The sequence below is a fragment of the Mirounga angustirostris genome, unplaced genomic scaffold (assembly GCF_029215605.1).
Source record: "Mirounga angustirostris isolate CCGP_5_RB_7025 unplaced genomic scaffold, mMirAng1.0.hap1 SCAF_7, whole genome shotgun sequence".
Classification (NCBI taxonomy): Eukaryota; Metazoa; Chordata; class Mammalia; order Carnivora; family Phocidae; genus Mirounga; species Mirounga angustirostris.
In genome coordinates, this window is record NW_026991715.1 from 52,124,005 (window position 1) to 52,146,458 (window position 22,454).

General features: G+C 38.3%; 1 long non-coding RNA gene across 3 annotated transcripts in view; it reads left to right on the forward strand.

Annotated features, from left to right (window-relative positions):
* Nucleotides 1-22,454, forward strand: part of LOC135365391 (uncharacterized) — a 384,630-nt gene that overhangs the window by 224,962 nt on the left and 137,214 nt on the right. For 2 of the 3 annotated variants that reach the window (XR_010413086.1, XR_010413088.1), the window contains 2 exons: nt 19,872-19,955; nt 20,279-20,756. This is a non-coding gene — a long non-coding RNA (uncharacterized LOC135365391). Of the gene's footprint in view, nt 1-19,871; nt 19,956-20,278; nt 20,757-22,454 lie in introns of those variants that run through there. The other variant, XR_010413087.1, reaches the window with a different exon arrangement.

Here is a 22,454-nt window from a genome sequence, read left to right on the forward strand (position 1 = left end):
GAATTCTTTGTTCCAGCACTTTGAAAAATGTCATTGGAATTTTGATCGGGATGGCATTGAAGGTATAGATTGCTCTGGGTAGCATAGACATTTTAACAATGTTTATTCTTCCGATCCATGAGCATGGAATATTTTTCCATCTTTTTGTGTCTTCTTCAATTTCTTTCATGAGTGTTTTGTAGTTCCTAGAGTATAGATCCTTTACCTCTTGGTTAGGTTTATTCCGAGGTATCTTACGGTTTTTGGTGCTATTGTAAATGGAATCATTTCTCTAATTTCTCTTTCTACAGTTGCATTGTTAGTGTATAAGAAAGCAGCTGATTTCTGTGCATTGATTTTGTATCCTGCCACATTGCTGAATTGCTGTATGAGTTCTAGTAATTTGGAGGTGGAGTCTTTTGGGTTTTCCACATAAAGTATCATGTCGTCTGCGAAAAGAGAGGGTTTGACTTCTTCTTTGCCAATTTGAATACCTTTTATTTCTTTTTGTTGTCTGATTGCTGTTGCCAGGACTTCTAGTATTATGTTGAACAATAGTGGTGAGAGTGGGCATCCTTGACGTGTTCCTGATCTTAAGGGAAAGGCTCTCAGCTTTTCCCCATTGAGGAGGATATTCGCTTTGAGTTTTTCATAGATTGATTTTATGAACTTGAGGAATGTTCCCTCTATCCCTATACTCTGAAGAGTTTTAATCAGGAAAGGATGTTGTATTTTGTCATATGCTTTTTCTACATCAATTGAGAGGACCATATGGTTCTTCTCCCTCCTCTTATTAATGTGTTCTATCAATCTAACATTGATTGATTTACGAATGTTTAACCACCCTTGCATCCTGGGGATAAATCCCACTTGGTCATGGTGGATGATCCTTTTAATGTATTGTTGGATCCTATTAGCTAGGATTTTGTTGAGGAATTTGGAGTCCATATTCATCAGGGATATATCGGTCTGAAATTCTCCTTTTTGATGGGGTCTTTGCCTGGTTTGGGGATTAAGGTAATGCTGGCCTCATAGAATGAGTTTGGAAGTTTTCCTTCTGTTTCTATTTTTTGAAACAGCTTCAGTAGAATAGGTATTATTTCTTCTTTGAATGTTTGGTAGAATTCCCCAGGGAATCCATCAGGCCCTGGACTCTTGTGTTTTGGGAGGTTTTTGATCACTGCTTCAATCTCGTTACTGGTTATGGGCCTATTCAGATTGTCAATTTCTTCCTGTTTCAGTCTTGGCAGCTTACAGGTTTCCAGAAAGGCCTCCATTTCATCCAGATTGCTCAGTTTATTGGCATATAGTTGTTGATAATAATTTCTAATAATTCTTTCTATTTCCTTGGTGTTAGTCTTGATCTCTCCCCTTTCATTCATAATTTTATTAATTTGAGTCCTTTCTCTTTTCTTTTGGATAAGTCTGGCCAGTGGTTTATCGATCTTATTAATTCTTTCAAAGAACCAACTTCTAGTTTCGTTGATCTGATCTGTGTTTCTGGTTTCTAATTGATTTCTGCTCTAATTTTAATTATTTCTCTTCTAATGTGTGGCTTAGGCATTGTTTGTTGCTTTTTCTCTAGTTCTTTAAGGTGTAGAGTTAGTTGGTGAATTTGAGATTTTTCTCTTTTTTTGAGTGAGGCTTGGATGGCTATGTATTTCCCCCTTAGGACCACCTTTGCAGTATCCCATAGGTTTTGGACCGATGTGTTTTCGTTCTCATTGATTTCCATGAATTGTTTAAGTTCTTCTTTGATTTCCTGGTTGACCCAAACATTCTTGAGCACAGTGGTCTTTAGCTTCCAAGTGTTTGAATTTCTGCCAAATTTTTTCTTGTGATTGAGTTCCAGTTTTAGAGCATTGTGGTCTGAGAATATGCAGGGAATAATCTCGATCTTTTGGTATCGGTTGAGACCTGATTTGTGACCCAGTATATGGTCTATTCTGGAGAAAGTTCCATGTGTGCTCGAGAAGAATGAGTATTCTGTTGTTTTAGGGTGGAATGTTCTGTAAATATCTATGAGGTCCAATGTATCATTCAAAGCTCTTGTTTCCTTGTTGATTTTCTGCTTAGATGATCTGTCTATTGCTGAGAGTGGAGTATTGAGGTCTCCTACAATTAATGTATTGTTATCAATATGACTCTTTATTTTGGTTAACAGTTGGCTTATGCAGATGGCTGCTCCCATGTTGGGGGCATAGATACTTACAATTGTTAGATCTTCTTGTTGGATAGACCCTTTAAGAATGATATAGTGTCCTTCTGTGTCTCTTATTACAGATTTTAGTTTAAAATCTAATTTGTCTGATATAAGAACTGCTACCCCAGCTTTCTTTTGAGGTCCGCTGGCATGGAAGATGAATTTCCATCCCTTCACTTTCAGTCTGGATGTATCTTTAGGTTCAAAATGAGTCTCTTGTAGACAGCATATGGATGGGTCCTGTCTTTTTATCCAATCTGCAACCCTGTGCCATTTTATGGGAGCGTTTAGGCCATTCACATTGAGAGTGATTATTGAAAGATATGAATTAATTGTCATCATGTTGCCTGTGAAGACCTTGTTTTTATAGATTGTCCCTGTAAATTTCTGTTGTATATCACTCTTGAGGTCTTTCTCCTTTTATAGAACCCCCCTTAATATTTCTTGCAGGGCCGGATTAGTGGTCACATATTCTTTCAGTTTCTGCCGGTCGTGGAAGCTCTGCATCTCTCCATTCATTCTAAATGAAAGCCTGGCTGGATAAAGTATTCTTGGCTGCATGTTCTTCTCATTTAGTACCCTGAATATATCTTGCCAGGCCTTTCTGGCTTGCCAGGTCTCTGTGGATAGGTCTGACGTTATTCTGATGTTCCTCCCTCTTTACGTAAGGAATCACTTCCCCCTAACTGCCCTTAAGATGGTTTCCTTGGGGGCGCCTGGGTGGCTCAGTTGGTTAAGCGACTGCCTTCGGCTCAGGTCATGATCCTGGAGTCCCTGGATCGAGTCCCGCATTGGGCTCCCTGCTTGGCAGGGAGTCTGCTTCTCCCTCTGGCCCTCCCCCCTCTCATGTGCTCTCTCTCATTCTCTCTCTCTCAAATAAATAAATAAAATCTTTAAAAAAAAAAAAGATGGTTTCCTTGGTTCTAAGATTTGCAAGTTTTACTATTACATGCCGGAGTGTTGGCCTGTTTTCCTTGATCTTAGGAGGGGTCCGCTCTGCCTCTAGGACACAAATGTTTGTTTCATTCCCCAGATTAGGGAAGTTCTCAGCTACGATTTGCTCAAATACATCTTCTAGTCCTCTCTCTCTCTCCACTCCCTCCGGGATTCCAATTATTCTGACATTGGAATGCTTCATGGTGCCACTTATTTCTCTGATTCTATTTTCATGGATTCTGAGTTGTTTTTCCCTGGCCTCCTCTTTTCCCTTTTTATCTGTTATATTGCCTTCCAGGTCGCTTATTTGCTCTTCTGCCTCAGTTACCCTAGCTGTTAGATTATATAGATTGGATTGGATCTCATTGATAGCATTTTTAAGTTCTGCCAATTCATCTTTTATTTCTGCCCTTAGAGACTCTGTGTTGCCATTAATTGATTTCTCCATTCTAGCCATTGTCTTCACAGTTGCTAGCCTGTAGTCCCATCTCCGACATCTTGGTTATATCTGCATCCATTTGTAAATTTGCAGCATAAGTCATAATCTCTGAGTCTTTTCTATTGTGGGGGCTCCTCCTCCTAGTCATTCTGTTGATGGGTGTTTGAGGGAATGTATAGAGTCCAAATTATTGACCAGAACCCAAGCAAAATGCACCTGTTTTCTTGGGACCTTAGGGTTGCTGGCCTCTTGTTTTCCCAGCCTGTCTTTTGGGGGAGGACCCTGCTGCACTGTTACTCAGGCAACCCTGTTTGGGCGGAGTTGCCCTGCCCCCCTGTGGTGGGGGATGGGCTCAGAGGGAATCAATCTTTGGGGCTTTTGTTTTCTGGTGCCTTTCCCTGGCGGCCCTCCGGGTCTCTTCCTCGAGTCAGAGCAGAAGAGACCATTTCCAACCCTTTGCCTCAGAGCAGAGAGATCGCAGTCTGTTCTTCATGAGGTCTCCAGGCCACACCGTCTCCGTTTCTGTCTGTGCTGCTATAAACTGCAGTGTCCTGGATTGTGCGCCCCTCCGCAGCGCCCCCAATCCTGCCTCCAGGTCGGAGCATGTCTCTGCCCTTTGTGCTTCTAAAACCGCCAGCCGCTCCCAGTTCACATGTGCGACTCAGCCGCTCTGGGTTTCCACCCCGGGGGCTGCAGTTCGCAGGTGCCACCCCGCCGCTCAGGGTTTCCACCCCGGGGGCTGCCCTAAAGTCCTTTCCTCTCCACTACCGGTCTGCGAGTGTGTGCCCGTCCCCAGCGTGCGAGGCTGTTGCTCACCAGCGGTGTAGGATCCCCACGGCCAGGCACCCTCCCGCTGCCGTTTATCCTCCGATATCTGCCCGGGGAATCACGGCTCCCTGCTTCGTACCTCAAAACCAACCACCTGCAATATTCTGTTTGTAGAGATCCAGATCTTCTTACATCTCAGGCTGGTTTCATGGGTACTCAGAGTGGTCTGGTAGATATCCAGCTCAATTCCGGGGACCAGTTGAAATAGGGTCCCCTACTCTTCCGCCATCTTTCCCCCCAAGTGTGTGGCTTCTTTTGGCTTAGGATGTCCCCACAAGGCCTCAGCTGCCTTCTTCTTGTGGATTTGGCTTTCCCGTAGCTCTCCCTGGCTGCAGAGCATCACTGTCCTGGGTCAGCCTTCTCTGCCTTTTCAGGGTCAGCTAGCCTTGCTCTAGTGACATGCCTGGCCCACTCTCTCCCACTTTAGCTTGTGTGTCCCCTGGGGGTTGAGATTAGTTTGAGAACAAGGCTCAAGGCTTCTTCGTGATGCCCTACGTTGTTGAGGTCCAGCCAAGGTGGCTGTCTGGCAGCTTGAGAGACACTTTGACTTCTAGGGTCCCTCTCAGGTTTCCCACCCTTGGGAATAAAGCCCAGGGAGGAACAGTCAAAAAACACATGTCCACTTGCAGCTCTTTCCCACCTTGGTTTCTATTTTCCTCAGGAAAGAGATGAAGGAATAGGATTTTCTTTTACCTCCTTCTTCCTCTTTACTTTTCTTGAGCCTTAAACTAGGGCCCTTGGGATCTCATCTCCATAATACCACAGAAGTCAATTAGCTGGACCCTCCAGGATTGCCTTTGATACGCTAACGAGTAGACAGAGGAATTTAGCAATGCTTGTCTTTCCACAAGGCCTGGTTTTAAAGCCTAAAATCTCCCTAAGGAATGAGATTCCAGCTGTCTCTTGTCATGGAGTGATATTTCTCAAAAGCTTGACCTCCATGATGAGAAGGTGCCATGAAATGCACATTAAAAGAGAAAGTAAAAATCATCAGTTTAATATTTGCAGAAATATTTTCAATATTTAAACCTCACGTGGCCAGGACTGCCACACTGCACATCTCCTGGGGGTTGAGATTGCTGTTCCCTGGAACGGTGCTACGTGTCACTGTCATCTGTTCTTACTTTAAATGCGTGTGTCCATTTGTGGTGGAGCTGGAAGTGAAAGAAGAGGGTGCTGGGAGGTAGAAAGTCTTTCTAGAATGAGGTGTCAATCAAATTCTTCACCGTGGTTTTTTAATAGTGTTTGCTCTTGTAATGGGATAATAATCAGGAAAGAGTTTCATTCAAGTTGATAAGCCCCAAGAAACTCTAGGTGAAATATATTTTGACTCTGTTCTTTGGCTTTCTTCACCAAGAATGCTTCTACTTGGCACCAGAAACCATGGATGTTTTGTGTTTAATCTTTCAACTCTGCCTGTGCTTCGAGGAGAAGCTCCTGTTGCTTCTATGTTTCTATACTCTGCCTGGGTAGACAGTCTGTGCTCTAGGCTTCCTTTGGTCCTTTTCCATGACAGTTTAAAATGAACATAAAAATAAATGACTTGCAGAATTGTACCCTATGAGACAGTGAATTATGTCAGTTAAAGGTGTTATTTTTAAAAAGAAAAAAAAAATCATATCCACACACAGTAGTGTTTTTTCTGATTAAAAATGAAAAGGTTGGGGTGCCTGGGTGGCTCAGTGGGTTAGGCATCTGCCTTTGGCTCAGGTCATGATCCCCGGGTCCTGGAATCAAGCCGCGCATCGGGCTCCCTGCTCTGTGGGAAGCCTGCTTCTCCCTCTCCCACTCCCCCTGGTTGTGTTCCCTCTCTCACTGTCTCTCTCTGTCAAATAAATAAATAAAGTCTTAAAAAAATTGAAAAGGTCATATCACATGAGCTTCTCTGAATCTTGATTTCCTTACTGAACCACTCACTGGAGAAATACCTTCAAATTAACTGGCATATATCCAATGTATTTCTTTTAATGCTGTCAAATGCATTTTATGAATGTAAGGACATTTTCAAGAATTCCTCTTTTGATAAACTTTCACTTTATTTCCATTTTTTCTCACTAAAATGATTCTTTAAATACTTCATAAATAGATTCTTTTATATCTTAGTGCTATTATTTCTATAGAATAAATTCATAGCATTGGGATTATGTGGATCATAGTATATATATTTTCAACTTAATGAATATTGCAAATTGCTTTCCAAAAAAACCCTCCATTAATTCGCATTTTCACAAGCAATATAGTAGAATTTTTCCTGAACCCTTAACAGAAATAGGTATCCAAAGTCTTTATTTTTGACAATCTGATGGCTGTAAATTATCTCACTGTTGCCTTAACAGGGTTCAATGCTGTTTGGTATTTTGCTTTCAACTGACTCTTTTATGTCTATTACCCCAACATCTATTGGGATGTTTGCCTTTCTTTTGTTAATGTATAAGGCCTATTTGTATACTAAAGGTATTAAGCATTTACCTATCACATATGTTGGAAATATTTTTTCCAGTGTGGTCCCTGTTTCAAACAAAATTTTAAATTTTGAGTATTTAAATACATTTGTCTTTTTTTTTTTATGCGTCTGGGTCCCCAGAATTGGTGAAACAGTCTCTCCTGCCTCTAGGATTGTACATTAAGAATTTTGAATGGTTTTCATTGCTTTAATTTTTATATATAAGTCTTTAATCCATCTGGAATTTATTTTTGCATTTGACATGACTTAAGGGTCCAGCTTAATTTTTTTTCCAGATGGATAACCAGTTGTTTAAGCGCCATTTATGATATAAATGACCTCTTCTGACTGAATGAAATATCACTTTAGTCATGAATTAAACTCCAGTTTCTATTAGGTTTTCTTTCTCTTCACTCTCTTTTATTCCACTAACTTACTTGTCTATTCCTGTGCTGCTATTATTTTTGATAGACAAGTCCTCCCTTCAGTAGTCTCAGTGACCAAGGAGAAGTGTAAGGAAGAACATCCACCAGGTTGCTTAATTAGTTCATGAGAGGTGAGGTGAAAAGGTAATGGAGAGGTTATACAGGGTAAAGAGACAAAGGGCAGAGAGAAGGGAAAGGAAAAAAAATAAATAAAAGACTGCAGGATAAAAGCTGTCTATGAAAAAAATATCATGTAAGATAAAATCCCACCCACCTCTTTTTCTTCCTCCCACTCCATAGAGAATGGTGTGAATATTAGCAGTGAGATACATTACCACCATCACGATCACATCCAAATGAGCCTCATTGTATTACTGCCAACTGCTGAGCTTGCTAAGGCCCATGAGAAAGTGACTGAGATCTCTCGCCTATGACGAGCTTTGAAGTGAGTTTGAACTGTGAATTCAAAGATGAACATAGTTGATAAAAATGGTCCTCTGGAAGGAGAATCTTCTTTTCTACAAGATGATCAGCCATACTAAATTATTAACAGCAGAACTGGGCATTGTTTTGGAAGGTTGAATGTCACGATGGATCCAACTCATTATTGCACATTTGTATTGCCCTCTTTATTTAAATAGCTAAGTGCACAAAGAGAAAATTGTTTCAGTTTGAAAAAGCTTAGCTTTTTCCCTCGAGTGAAAGGATTCTTTCTACCTCAGGAGTTTTTATTTACACCAGCTCTCCCAAGGGTCTCTCCATCTGCTCATTCTTTCTCCTGGCCTCAGTTAGTATTCTGTGTTAAGAGTACAGATTTACATAATTTGCTATTTCTTATCGGAAAGAATGTATTTTAACCCACTTTGGGAAGCATACAGTAAAATAAAAACACCCCACACTATAGATTTTTGGGAGCCTCATTGTTTATTTCTTTGCTTTTACACCCTTTCTTATTTTCTATTTCAGGTGCTTTTTTAGTTTGTATGATTTTTTTCCTCTTTTATTTAATTTTGATTATATTCCTTATGAAAACTGTTATAGACAGACACTTTATGCTCTTATGAATGAGAATGTATCATTAGAATCCTTCACCTGTTGTATAGATTTTGTGTTAAAGGAATGGCATGGGAAAATTTAACGAAGTCGTTTTAGTAAAGCAATTAGCAGTCATTTTGTTTGTGAACCTTGATTGGGGAAACTGCGAGTTATTTGCAGAAATAAGATGATACAGAAAAAGCCAAAGGCCCTCTTCTGTTTTGCATTGCCTATCAGTATAGGTCTCAATATTCCTCCTAGTAGGGTGGTTTATGTATAATTCTTCTTGAACAAAACTAGATAGTATACATTGTATTTCTTTATAAGGATACTTTTGAATGTTTAAATTAGAATCATCAGAAGGATTTGCAGGAACTCAAGCTCTGGATTGTTAATGTGAAAAAAATATGTTAAGAATGGTATATTGGATGAAGATTTCAAATTATATAAAATTTTTTAAAGGTTTTATTTATTTATTTGACAGAGAGAGAGAGAGCGAGAGAGGGAACACAAGCAGGGGGAGTGGGAGAGGGAGAAGCAGGCTTCCCGCTGAGCGGGGAGCCCGACGTGAGGCTCGATCCCAGGATCCTGAGATCACAACCTGAGCCGAAGGCAGATGCTTAATGACACCAGCCACCCAGGTGCCCCTCAAATTATATACATTTTGTTTTTAAGTAATGTTGCCACTCCCTCTGAAACTACATCAAAAGATATATTTCAAGCCCCCTTGTCCAGCTCTTCTGTGGGATTTTTAGACAAAGACCTCTTAATTGGCTGTGAGTAACACCTCATTCTTTTCCATCCATGTGATGTGGGAGAAATAAGAGAGACCTAAACAACACAATATAATATCGTTGGAAATTGTCTTATAGACACAAGCTTTGATTCCACATCTGTAGACCTGATAGTAAGGGAAAAGATTCCCCTCACCTTCCTCTCATCATTTTTCTAAAGCTGGTCTCAATTCAAGATAAAAAGAAAGTTCTAAAATTTAAGATTATTTTAATATCAAAGGGAGGCAATGAAAACTGCGTTTTCACCAAAATTGTAGGCTCATGTCTTCTTTTTAAATTAAGCTTAAAAAGCCGATCCCCCGCCTTTTAATACAGAAGCTCACAACGGGTAGGGCCAATGTTTAGTTAGCCAGAAGCATTAATAATGCAGTGTTAATCTGACTTTGTTAATATTTTAATAGAAAGAGTATTATTATAAATTAAAAGAAGAAAATGTATTTCTAAAAATCTTAAAAATAAAAAATCAAAATTAAAAGCAACTTTTTGAATTTAGTTCAAAAATTTTTGAAATGAATAAGACATAGTGAGAAAAAGGACTACATAGTAGGAACATATTTCTGAAATTAGTATCCAATATTTTTTTTCCAAATATTTCTCTCCTTTTTTTCAGTTTGATAGTTGGCCAGGACTCATTGTTTTCTAGACACTTTTTCGATTGAAAATTCCAAAGGCCCAAGATTTAAGGTAAACAGGTGGTGTGGATTTGAGGAGAATGGAGCTTTCTTTGGAAAACAGAAATGATTTCCTTGGGCTAAGGAAGAGAGAGACTCTGCATCCTAGACAGAGTAGGTCCTGGATCCTGCTTCCTGGATAGACCCATGAAGGTAATGAAATATCAAATGGACTAGGAGACATGAGAGAAGAGTTTGAAATCCATTATGGTGACATTCCAGTAAGATTCTAAATGGCTACTTCTGCACAGAAGCACCAGAATGGTCCACATGTCTTAGAGTAAAGATTCTTTGGAAGTAGTGGAGAAGACCCAGTCTTAAAAAAAGCCAAACAGACAGAAAAGAGGGTTGCCTAAAGTACTTCAAGGATCAAAGTGAGTATCCAAGAAGATAATAGATCAGTACATACCTGTGTAGACAGAAGTCTTCAAGAATCAGAAGAATGTTGCATACTCTACCACACCTTCATACTTGGTCAGCCCCCTAGAACTTAGACCCAGTGCCGAAGATGAGAGGGAGAAAGGGCACAGCTTACTGGTGGAAATTAGCTTCTGTCATCTGATATGCGGTTCAAAATAGAAATTCAGTTGATTTATAGATTTTCTTTCCCTCTTCCTCTGCCCCTCCCCCCACTCACTCATGCAGTCTCTCTCAAAAAAAAAAAAAAAAAAAGAAAAGAAAAGAAAAAAGAAAAGAAAAAGAAACAGCCACCAAAGAAAATTACATTCTTCTCAGATAAAGAGGAATTTTCCTTCACTGGTTGCAGCTAACGGTAAAAAGTGGAGGAAGTCCACTGATGAGATACTCATCCTTCCTCTCTATTGTTTTCAATATAGTGACTAGACTCTCAATCCATACTCTTGATATGATATAGGCTGTGTAGTACTTTAAAATGTTGGCTTTAGTTTACTTTTCCAGTTAAATTTCTATGTATCCTTTAATTGTTGTTTTTTTTTTCTCATTACCTTAAAGCTCTACTGTCATTAACATTTTTCTTTTTTCTTTTTCTTTTAGATTTCTTTTTACTTTACCTGATGTTATTAATTTCAATGGCAGTCCTTTCCTTCTTTCTGGTTTTGTGTTTTGAATATATTGTTAGCTTTTATCCTTTATCTTAAATTTTGTTTTGCTTCCTTATATTATTTTTCCTCCCAAAATGTTTTATTGTGCTAGTGTGTATACTTTTTCTTGGTTTTAAGACTTAATCCTCTTACTCCTCTACCTTTTCTCTGTTTGGTTACTTTATTTTTACTTCCTTTATCTTGAGGGAAGTGTGATTTATTTTCTAAATAGCAAACAAGAAGTAGCATTCAAAGCATGGTAGCAGTGGAGCAGACCCACACACTGAACAGGGAAGACTGGAAGGTTAAGTTGAAAGGAGGGTGAAATCATCTGGCCAAGGGCATGCTTGCTGATATTCATATGACATTTTATCAAGTTAAAATTATTGTACCCTTGGCTTGTGATTTAGGATTTATTTTAAGTAACCAGTTGTCTGTCCATGAACTGGAGAAGCCCTCAAACTGATTTCTGAGGAAAATCTTGGGACTTGTTCATGGGTTAATCTTTGACTCACTTCCATTCTACAAAAGGGAGTACTCTATGTTTGTTGCACTTTTCCAATTCTCAGAAAAAACTAGCAGTGCCAGCCTGAGAATGAAAATATACATCTTTCTTATAGCTTCTTTCAAGAGCAATTTGAAAATTTATGCCAAAATTTGAAATATGCACAGAGCAATTCCACATTGAAGAATAAAGAATATATTCTATGGAAATACAGAAGTACTTAAGGATGTTAGTAAACACTGTAAGTCATAGATATAATTTGAAAGCAGTCTAAATGCTCACTTAGTAGGACATTATATTTAACTATATACTACATGTATGTTAAAAAAAAGAATAAGTTTGTCCTCTGGGTCCAGCAACATTAAAGTTTGAATTTCTGAGGGTCCCTGCTCTTATAAATAGAAAACATTCAGGGAATACGTGGGTGGCTCAGTCGGTTTAGCATCTGACTCTTGATTTCAGCTCAGGTCATGATCTCAGGGTCCAAGGATTAAGCCCCACATTGGGCTCCATGCTGGGTGTGGAGCCTGCTTGGGATTCTCTCTCTCCCTCTCTGCCTTCCCGCCACCCATCTTTAAGAAAGAAAAAAAAAAATGATTCAAAATATATCCAGGAAGAAAATATGTAGGAATCAAAATTATAGGGGTGGGGTGGGGAAGAAAGCCAAATTGGTAAGTATATGTGATGACATGGTTGCCTTGGGAAGATTTCAGTATAAGATGTACGACCAAATAATTGGTAATAACAATTTAAAAACACTTAGAAATGAGAGTTTTACCTGTGAAACCTATTGTTACAGAAGTTACCTAACAGATTAATTTTTTTAAGGAGAAAAAAACATAATGATATTTAGTAATAATCTGGGGAATAATGAGTGTAAAAGGTCAGAATTACAAGTGTTAGTTATCGTTATATATTAGCCTTTTAAATATCACTTTAAAAAGTTAGATAAGGATTTTGGGAAAATGATGAAAGTAGTATAATTTTTAATCCTTTTGAATCTCTCTACAAATGTAGGCAAACAATTAGGATGTCACTTTGGAATAAAAGCACTACCTACAATAAAACTAGCGGACAAGGTATTCCTAAAACCACACTTTAGAGAAGGTAAGGACAAATCATGACATTATATAATCTAGGGGTAGGCAAACAGAAAGAAGCAAAAACCCAGGAGTATTTAAAAATAATCAACAGGTACGCACTAGAAAACACTGTAGGCCAATTTGAAAACAGCAGCTAAAAATGGAAAAAGGTTTTATATATACCAACTTGAGGATGAGTGCAAGGGATATGATAAGGTCTAAAATGTCCAGCGCAGCAGTATTCACTCTCAAAACAAAACACAAATCTATGGGAAACTGACAGGAATACAGTGTAAATTAGGCAGAACAGTGTCCGTAGGAGCAGAAAGACGTTTACAAAGAAGTGGAGGAGAGGCACAGAGCCAAGAGATTGTCAGAAAGTAAGAAGCTATAGTTTTTAACACTTCATTAAAACTACAAAGCAGAGGGGCGCCTGGGTGGCTCAGCCAGTTGAGCGTCTGCCTTCTGCTCAGGTCATGATCCCAGGGTCCTGGGATCAAGCCCTGACATCGGTGTCAGGTACCCTGCTCAGCGGTGAGCCTGCTTCTCCCTCTCCGGGCTTGTGCTCTCTCTTGCTATCTCTGTTTCTCTTTCTCAGATAAGTAAATAAAAGATTAAAGAAAAAAAACTACAAAGCAGAGTTGTAGATAAGTGATGCTAGAAAACTCTTACAACCCGTCCATCTCTCCTGTAAGTTAAGGAAAACTAAATTGGATTCCATGGCAAGTAATTATGAGGAAAAAAGAAAGCAAGAATAAGGAACATAATAATGTTCCCACAGATAACTGAAGCCAGGAAGACATGCCCATAAAACAAAAAGTATAACCTGATTATGTAACATTTCAAAAGGAGCTAAAAATTAAAGTTATAGATGATACGAAAGAACATCATAAATGAGACTAAAACAAGAATTGATAATCAAAGAAAAATATCATTTCAGAAATACAGTCTACAATAAACATGAGAGTAAATAGATACCACCAATGACACCTGAAAGTAAATAGTAAGCAAAAAGAAAAAATGAAGGATGAGAAAATAGTTCAAAAAAGTACAAGATGAAGATAGGCAAAGAAGGTCCAATATGTATATAATTAGGGATCCTTGAATAAGAAAACTAAACCATTGGAAAAGAACAAATATAAAAACTGTAACTCAAGAAAATGTTTTTGAAATTAAAAAGGAGACAACACTGTACATTGAAAGAACTCACCATTTATCTGTTGAAATTTGTCATAAAATTATGTCACTTAAAATATGCACAGAACTGCAAAGTCACATTACAGTAAAATTACTGGACTTTAAAGAAACAGAAAAATAAATTGAGCACTGAGAAAAAAGACCAAGACATTTATCAAAAAAAGAAAATTTGATATCATCAAACTTCTTGATAATCATGGTTAATGCTAAAAATTAATAGTCTTTACTCAGAAAAAAAAAAAAGTGAGCCATTTACTTTATAACCAGCTAAAATGACTTTCTGATAGAACAGTTGCACACGGGCGCCTGGGTGGCTCAGACGGTTAAGCGTCTGCCTTTGGCTCAGGTCATGATCCCAGGGTCCTGGGATCAAGTCCCGCATCGGGCTCCCTGCTCCTTGGGAGCCTGCTTCTCCCTCTGCTTCTCTCTCTCTCTCTCTCTGTCTCTCATGAATAAATAAATATATAAAATCTTTAAAAAAAAAAAAAAAGAACAGTTGCACACAAAGTCATCAACATGCAATAATTCAAGGAATATTTTTTCTGAGGAATTTACCAAAGAGTGAGCTTTAGACAATGATAAAAAACAAAAGAAAATTTAAGTAAGTACTGGTAATGAATATTAAACATACATTCGCACATAAAACTAAAACCAAATAGTAGTTATAGAAGAAAATGTATAGTGTGTAATAGCTATAAACTCCAAAAATGATAATATACTATAACTATCAAAATATTAGGGGAGAATAAGAAAAACATGAAAAGTTTAAAAAGCTTACTGATTATTTCATAGTTATTATTGAGAGTACACTAATATTGTTTTAAGCTATATGTTCAAGGAGATGCAGGGAAAAGAAAAAAAACGTTATTATCTTATAATGTTGTTCTATTTTCAAATAGAAAATAACCAAAAAATGGAAAGGTACTAAGTGTTTTAGATAACATAAAATAGTACGGCAGAGTTGGAGCCAAAATACAGATCTTATAAAAAATTAAAGGGGTTAATTGACCTATTAAAATTTTTTCTGACTGGTGAACAAAGCAACATCGAAATTACATTATATATAAGACATGCCCAAAGGAAAGAGATTCAGAGTGGTTGAAAATAAAATTATTGTCAAGGACATATCTAGTAAATAAATCAATGGTCAGAATATTGATATCTGACAAGCTAAATTCTAAACTGAAAAATAATAAGACAGAGTTCTTTCTTATACCATACACAAAAATAAATTCAAAATGGATGAAAGATCTAAATGTGAGACAGGAATCCATCAAAGTCCTAGAGAAGAACACAGGCAGCAACCTCTTTGACATTGGCTGTAGTACCTTCTTACTAGACACTTTGAAAGAGGCAAGGGAAACAAAAGCAAAAATAAACATTGGGCCTTCATCAAGATAAAAAAAACTTCTGCACAGGGAAGGAAACAATCAACAAAACTAACAGACAACCTTTGGAATGGGAAAAGATATTCTACACTTGATCTTAGCCAAAAGGCCGAGAAGCGATGGGAGAAGATACTCTGAAATGACATATCTGATAAAGGGTTAATATCCAAAATATATAAAGAATTTATCGAACTCAACTCCCCAAAAAAGAAACAATCCAGTTAAAAAAACCATGCAGAAGGCATGAATAGACATTTTTCCAAAGAAGACACACAGATGGTCAACAGCCACATGCAAAGATGTTCAACATCACTCCTCATCAGGAAAATACAAATCCAAACTACAATGAGATATCACCTCACACCTGTCAGAATGGCTAAAATTAACAACAGGAAACAACAGGTATGGGCAAGGAGGTGGAGAAAAGGGAACCCTCCTACACTATTGGTGGGAATGCAAACCAGTGCAGCCACTCTGAAAAACAGCATGGAGGTTCCTCAAACAGTTAAAAATAGAGCTACCCTATGACCCAAAAAAGGGATGCCTATACCCTGATAGTTTTCCTTTTTTTTTTTTTTCTTAAGATTTATTTATTAGAGAGTGAGAGAGAGCGAGCACAAGTAGGCAGAGCGGCAGACAGAGGGAGAGGGAGAAGCAGGCCCCCCATTGAGCAGGGAGCCCAATGTGGGGCTCCATCCCAGGACCCTGGGATCATGACCTGAGCCGAAGGCAGACGCCTTAACCGACTGAGCCACCCAGGCACCCCGAAAAAAGAAAATTTTTAAATATTTTAAGAGACTACACAACTTTGTGGAAATACTCTGAATATCTAAACTAAGTGGATTAATTTTTAGAATAAATGAAAAGTACCAAAATTGACTCAAGAAGAGTCTACACAGACAAATTAACTAGAGAAAGTGGCTAAGTCCACCCCCACAAAAGACACCATCTTCCAATGGTTTCATTGGAGAATTCAACTGAGACTTTTATGATGACATGACTATAATGCTACTTAATTATTTGAGTTTTTACTCTGAAAAGGAAGAACAAATTCAAGTTTATTTTTATGAAATAGATACCATGTTTTAAAAACTAATACAAGATTATACCAGAGAAGAAACAACAGACTAATCTTATGAATGTTGATGCAGGGGTCTCAACTAAATGGATATTAGTATATTAATACTTGTCATTATGTTACCAGATCCTTTTTATTATGTTGCCTTAGTGGAGTCCACGTGTCTTACTGCTTGAATTACTACAGTAACCTTCTGTCTGATCTTCCTGACTCCCACTGGTTTCTTCTTATCAAGGGTTTTTAGACTCCATTGCTACATTAAAATAGAAATATGAACAAGTAGGGTTATGCAAAGATGATTTAATGTTAGAAAAAAACCTTAAAAGTATCATACAAATAGCACTGCATTACAAGATCATATGATCATCTCCATAGATGCAGAAGAGGCCTAGGGAAAAATCCAACTATTGATGTTTATTACACTCAATAAAAAGGAATTGATGGATACTTCCTAATAAGAATATAATATATCTATAACATAATCCTACCTTATGATCCGGGAATTCTACTCTACAGGAACATAGACCCAAACTGCCTATGATACTGTTGTTTGCAATAGCAAAAAGCTGGAAATAAGCTAAATAGTCATCAAGAGGTAGTGAAATATTTTCATTCATTAGACTGTTGTAGTTAGTATGAATTAACTAGCACTAAAAGATTGGCTGTATACGAATCTGCTGATGTCTATCGATGTGACTTTGGCAGAGCTATTTAATTTCCCTGGGCTTTTGGTGTTCCTCTCTGTAAAATGGAGAGAACAGTATCTACGCTCCAGTGTGGCAATCAGAATTAGAGTTAATATACATGTGAAGCCCTTGGCACAGTGTGAAGCATGGCAGGGACTCAGATGATGATTATCCCAGAGGTGCACTGACACTGCCAAGTTTATTTAACTAGGTTATAGCAAGGGAAATCAGTAGAGCTTTATTAATAAGGCAGAAGTTACCGGCTCCTTTTCATTGTGTTGCCTTAGTCGAGTTTGCCGCTCTTACTACTTGAATTACTACAGTAAGCTCCTGTCTGATCTTCCTGACTGTATGTAATCTGTTTCTTCTTATCAGTGGTTCTTCAAACCGTGAGCCGCATCCCATTAGAGCGTTGTGAAATCAGTTTAGTAGGCCAAGGCCAGAATTTTAAACCTTGAACCAGAATAGAAAATATGAGTGCATCACAGGCTGTCCAACTCTGTTTTGTGAAGCTATTCTTTAGTTCTTTTTCTGTGTTTAAGTGTGCTAGATTGTTACATAAGAGCATTTACCATGGGTGACCGAGTTTGATAGATCTCTGCATATGATCCATTCTCTACAAGTCAGCTGGAGTGATCTATTGTGATGCAGATCTGCTTATGTCACTTTCTTATTTATTCATAAATGGCTGTCAGTAGCTTTCATGAAAATGTTTAAGTTCCTTACATGCAAGGCCCTTTGAGATCTTAAGCTCTTTTCCAAGCCCTGTCTTCTCTCCATGGTCTCTAGATTACCCCAGTTGGCACCCTAGTGATCTGTTTGTAGCCCACTGGACAAGTTATACTATTGTCATTCACACCTTTGCACAAACAGTCCCTCCCCCTGGTTGCCCCTTTTCCTTCTTCTGTGACTAATGTTTCCTGTTCTTGGTTTACAATTCAGCTTATGCCACTTCTTTCAGGAAGCCTTTTCCAATTCTCTGTCCCTCCTGGGCTCTGTGCCATATCATTAACTTTATAATGTTACTTGTTACAAAGTATGAAAATTTTAGTTTATTAGTCTTTCTTGTCCACTAGAACATAAATTTCTTGAAAGCAGGGACTGTGTTTTGTTTACCTAAGAATCTTCAAATAACTGCAGAGAAACTGGTATCTTCCAGGTCCTCAATATGTTTGTTGATTGACTGATTGTGTTTCCTTGGGTGGCAAATGAGAGAGAGATCCTGATATACATGATGAAAATATTAGGAATAACTTTGTTTTGTTTTTTAAGTTCAAAATTTGGCCTTTGATATCTAGTGTATTATTTTTTATTATAAGGCAAAGGGAAAAAAAAGAGGACCATTTGGAGTCACTGATAGACAAGCAGATCTAAATGTGGTTACCCTTTGATATATTATGGTCTTTTGTCTATTAATTTTAACTAGAGTACTATAGTTATGAAACCAGGGCTTCAGTGCCTTTGATATATATATATGTGATATATATGATATGTTATGTATGCCTTTTCTATATATATAAGACAGTGTCCTCATGTCTGAAAGCAGCTAGTTAAACGAAGTTTATCTGCAGAGTTGCTTTCGTGGCAGCTGTCCCAGTAAACACATCCCTTGCATTAGAGGGTGATAAGTCTTTTGAGCCAAAAGATATGCCAAACCATTAATTATCAAAGAAGAAGTGACACGTGGGTAGTGAATATTCCTTGAGATAGATTGCATGTGGATCTGATATAAATAAACTATATTGTTACTCTTCAAAGATGGATTTTCTGGGTTTTAGGCCATTTTTATTTTACATTTCCCCTCTCATTTCCTGTCTTTTGATCCTTCCTTTATGGCTAATAGCTTTGTAAGAGCAAGAATATGGGGAGTATAGAGGAAAATCAAGATGCAATGCTAAGTTCCTGACATCCACAAAATTGCCAGTTAAGAATCTACTTGCCACTCACCGTGTGTCAGGTGCTATGGTGGGGGCCCTGATGTGCCTCATGCGTCACCACCATGAACTCCTCACACCTACCCTACAGACCTTAGTGGAGGAAATTGAAGCTTGGCAAGATAAAGTAAGCTAAGCTGTCAGAGTTACGTAATTATAGCTGGTTTCTTATTTATCTTTTAAAGTGGCCAAGATAAGATCAGAGAGAAGATCAAAATGAGGGGTTAAGCTAAGAATTTGAGTTTGTCCTTTTATTTGCTTTCTTCAAAACAAACCTGCCTCCTATCCATGGATTATAGAGAGTACACTGGACAATGGCTAGGTATACTGTACTTCATAGAGTTTTTGCTTGTTGGGTGCTTTTTGCTGTACTATTGAGAAATTTATAAAAATCAAGAAATTCATTCATTCATTCATTCATTCATTCATTCATTCATTCACGTTTTAGACTCTAGAGACATAAAAGCAGGAAACATTAGAATCAGTGAATTAAGGATCTAGACAAATAAATAAAAGTTACAGCATTGTAACCAGGGGTATAATTGATACAAACATGCAACAATAAGAGAAAAATAGAATGGCCATTTAAGTACTTTACTATTCCTGGAGAAATCAGGGAACTTTCTGGAGAGGTGATTTGAACTGAGAACTGAAGGATGAGTAGGGGAATAGCCGAGGGATCAGAGAACACTAAGACTTCCTGGATATCTCCTATCCTCCAGGCTTTAAAGTCTGCTGATATGACAAGTGAAAAGTGAACCTGCTTGATGAAGATTTGATAGGAATCTGATGCTGGGGAATGAAGGAAGGACTGGGAATAAAGAAGTTGGCAACTGTTCTGAAGTACTAGGTGCCTCATCACTTTTATTTTTTCAGATTCTATTTCTTTCTATGTTGAATGAGGCACGGTCATAACAATGACATTTCCCCGAACATTGGCAGTTCATTACCAGGTAATGGGATAAGGATTGTCCTTCTGTCCTTCATCCCTCCTCAACTGCTCCTCTACTCTTGACAATAGGGTTACTCAGAAAGGCCAAAGGAATGTCATTAATTACCATTGAACTTCTTAGAAGTGCTAATTTTAGGGAAAGCCCCAAAGGATCTTTCAGCTTTTTTTTTTTTTTGCACATGTGAAATAGTGGAAAATAGTAAAATCAAGACTAGAACATGTTTTGCTTTTCCAGATCTGCCTGGTGCAAGTGCTAAAGAGACCGCAGATGGAAGCTCACAGATGGAAGCCTGCTGATCATACAGCTGTTTCTTTGTTGGTATGCAAAACCAACTGTGGGTGGGAGCAACGGATGAAGAGACAATATTAGAATGCAATGGCATTTTAATTATACCTACCATAATTCTAATGTTCTGTTCTGTGGTGAATTGTTTGGGGAGTTGTCTTGAAATTAGAATCCAGTCCCGCAAACTTGAATCAATTAAAGTAGTACTGTTTGGAAATATACAGAGAAGCAAGTTTGCAAAAGATTTTCCAGTAATCTTGCTTTGTAATGTTTAGCCTTCTTCTGATGACTCTTGGGTTGAGAGGAGAGGGAAGGGAGAAGGCCAAGATTTAAAGTACCCTATTTCTGCTCCCTAGGGACTTCCACTGGACAACATTCTTAACTCCTTGAACTATTTAAACTGTCTCTGAATACTCTTACCAGAAGTCACCCTGCTGGCCATGAACCCAGCTTGCCTGAAAGAGGTAATGTGACTCTAAGCTTGTGCCGCCATCCCAGTTTTCCAGGAACGGAGACTTGAGAGCCAATTAAGGAGGCTACTCACTGAGGGTTGTACCAAATTTCATTTCATGAGTTGCTGTGAGCCTTCTGTGTTCCAAGCCCAGGATGAGTGAGAGAGACACTGTTCTTAATCCTCTTGGAACTCATTGTCTAGTAGGGAAAACATGTATAAACTAGTAGATTAATTATTTAGTGATGGAAGCAATAGATGCAAAGTAACAAGTGGTAAGAGAACATAGAAAAGTGGAACAAGAAATAGATAAAGGGGCAGCAAAGGCTCTTCTGGGCAACTGGAGGCTTGCATACTGAACAGAATACTGTGGGTTAAGAAGGAGGGGAAAAGAACTCCCAGTAGAGGGAAGAGCATGAGTGAAGGCTCTGAGGCTTAAAGGGGAGTGACTTGTTTGGGGAACTAAGAGAAGACCAGTGTGCCTGGAATATAGAGACCTAGGATAGGAGGCAGGGATATGGGCAGGGGTTGGACTGAAGAGAGCCTTGGAAGCCATACTAATGATATTTCACTTGATTCTAAGAAAATGGGAAAACCAAAGACTTTAAAGAGGTGAGGGACATGCTTCAATGTGAGCATTCTACAAAGGTCCATTTGGTGATTGTGTGTAGGTTGATTTGGAAGGTAGCAAGTCTAGATGCAGAGGTAGTGATACAGAGAATCTCACAGATCCAAGAGAGATTTAAGAACCACATGAGCAAGTTTTGGTGACCAATTAGATGTGAATTATGAAGGAGGAAGGGATATAAGGATAACCCCAAGTTTCTCAATGAACACATGGGTATTTGGTTGTGTCCTTTACTGACATTAAGACCCATGAGAAGGACCAGGTTTGATGAGTGGGTATGAGGCAGGAAAACTGAGTTCAAGTTTGGACAGTTGAACTTGGGATGCCCTCTGAGGGACACACAGGTGAAGCAGCAAAGTAAAAATGAAAAAGGAGGTGCTGAATGACACGAACCTGAATTTGTAATCCCTCTTCTGTCACTTACTCCAAGAGACCTTGGGCATGTTTTTAAGTCTTGTTAAGCATCACTTTCTTCATCTGTAAAATGAAGATAACAGTAACACTGCCTCCACCAAGTTGTTGTGAAGATCAAGTGAGAATACGCATCACAGTAACAGTAGATACTGGGGTTTGTGGGTGTGAGATGAGGTGGTGTAGGAAGGGAAGCTCTAGGTGGGCTGAGATGACTCATCTTTTTTTATCACTTAAAGTTTTATAAGAATATATATGTTATATGTATACTTAGAAACAAAGCAAATAGTAAAATATGACAATGTATCAAAGACTAAATAAAAAATATGCATGTACAGCACTTGGCATAACATTTGGTGAACAGTCCATGAATGTTAGGTATCTGTAGACATAGAGACCTAGAGGTCAGAGACAGGTCTGGTCTAGAGGTATACCTTTAGTAATCCTGGATGTTCTGATAGTAATGAGAGCCATGGGGAGTTGAGGAAATCATCTAGAGAGAGAATGTTGAGTAAAGGAAGGGCCAAAGTTTGAACTTTGAGGAATGCCAACTGCTGAAGATCAAGTAGAGGAGAATGAGTCAGCAAAGGAACCTTAGAATGGGGCAGCCAATAAAGCAGGGAGAAAACTCTGCCCAGGTGGGCAAGGTGTGGTTACATTTGAAAGAACACACAAGTGATATGGCATGTTGTTGCAAGCTATAATACGTGGAGAACTACAAAGTGTGCTTTGGGTAAACTAAACTGGAGACTTGAGCAGGCTCTTTGGATAATCAGGCATAATCTTTGTTGAGAAACTATCTGGTTCTTTATTTTAAATCAAATCTTGGCTTCTGTCCTGGAAACAGAACCAGTCATTTGGTCACTTGGAAGTTGAATCTATTACTTCTTATGAGATTCTCCGTTTTCAGGGAGGTGCTACTTAAAACTTAGTCAATTTATATAAAATTTAAAAATATCACGGATGTCAGAGAAGAAAACAAAAAAGTACAAGGAAAGGAAATTTCATTCTCTTCACTCAGAGTTCTGGCCAATGTATAACC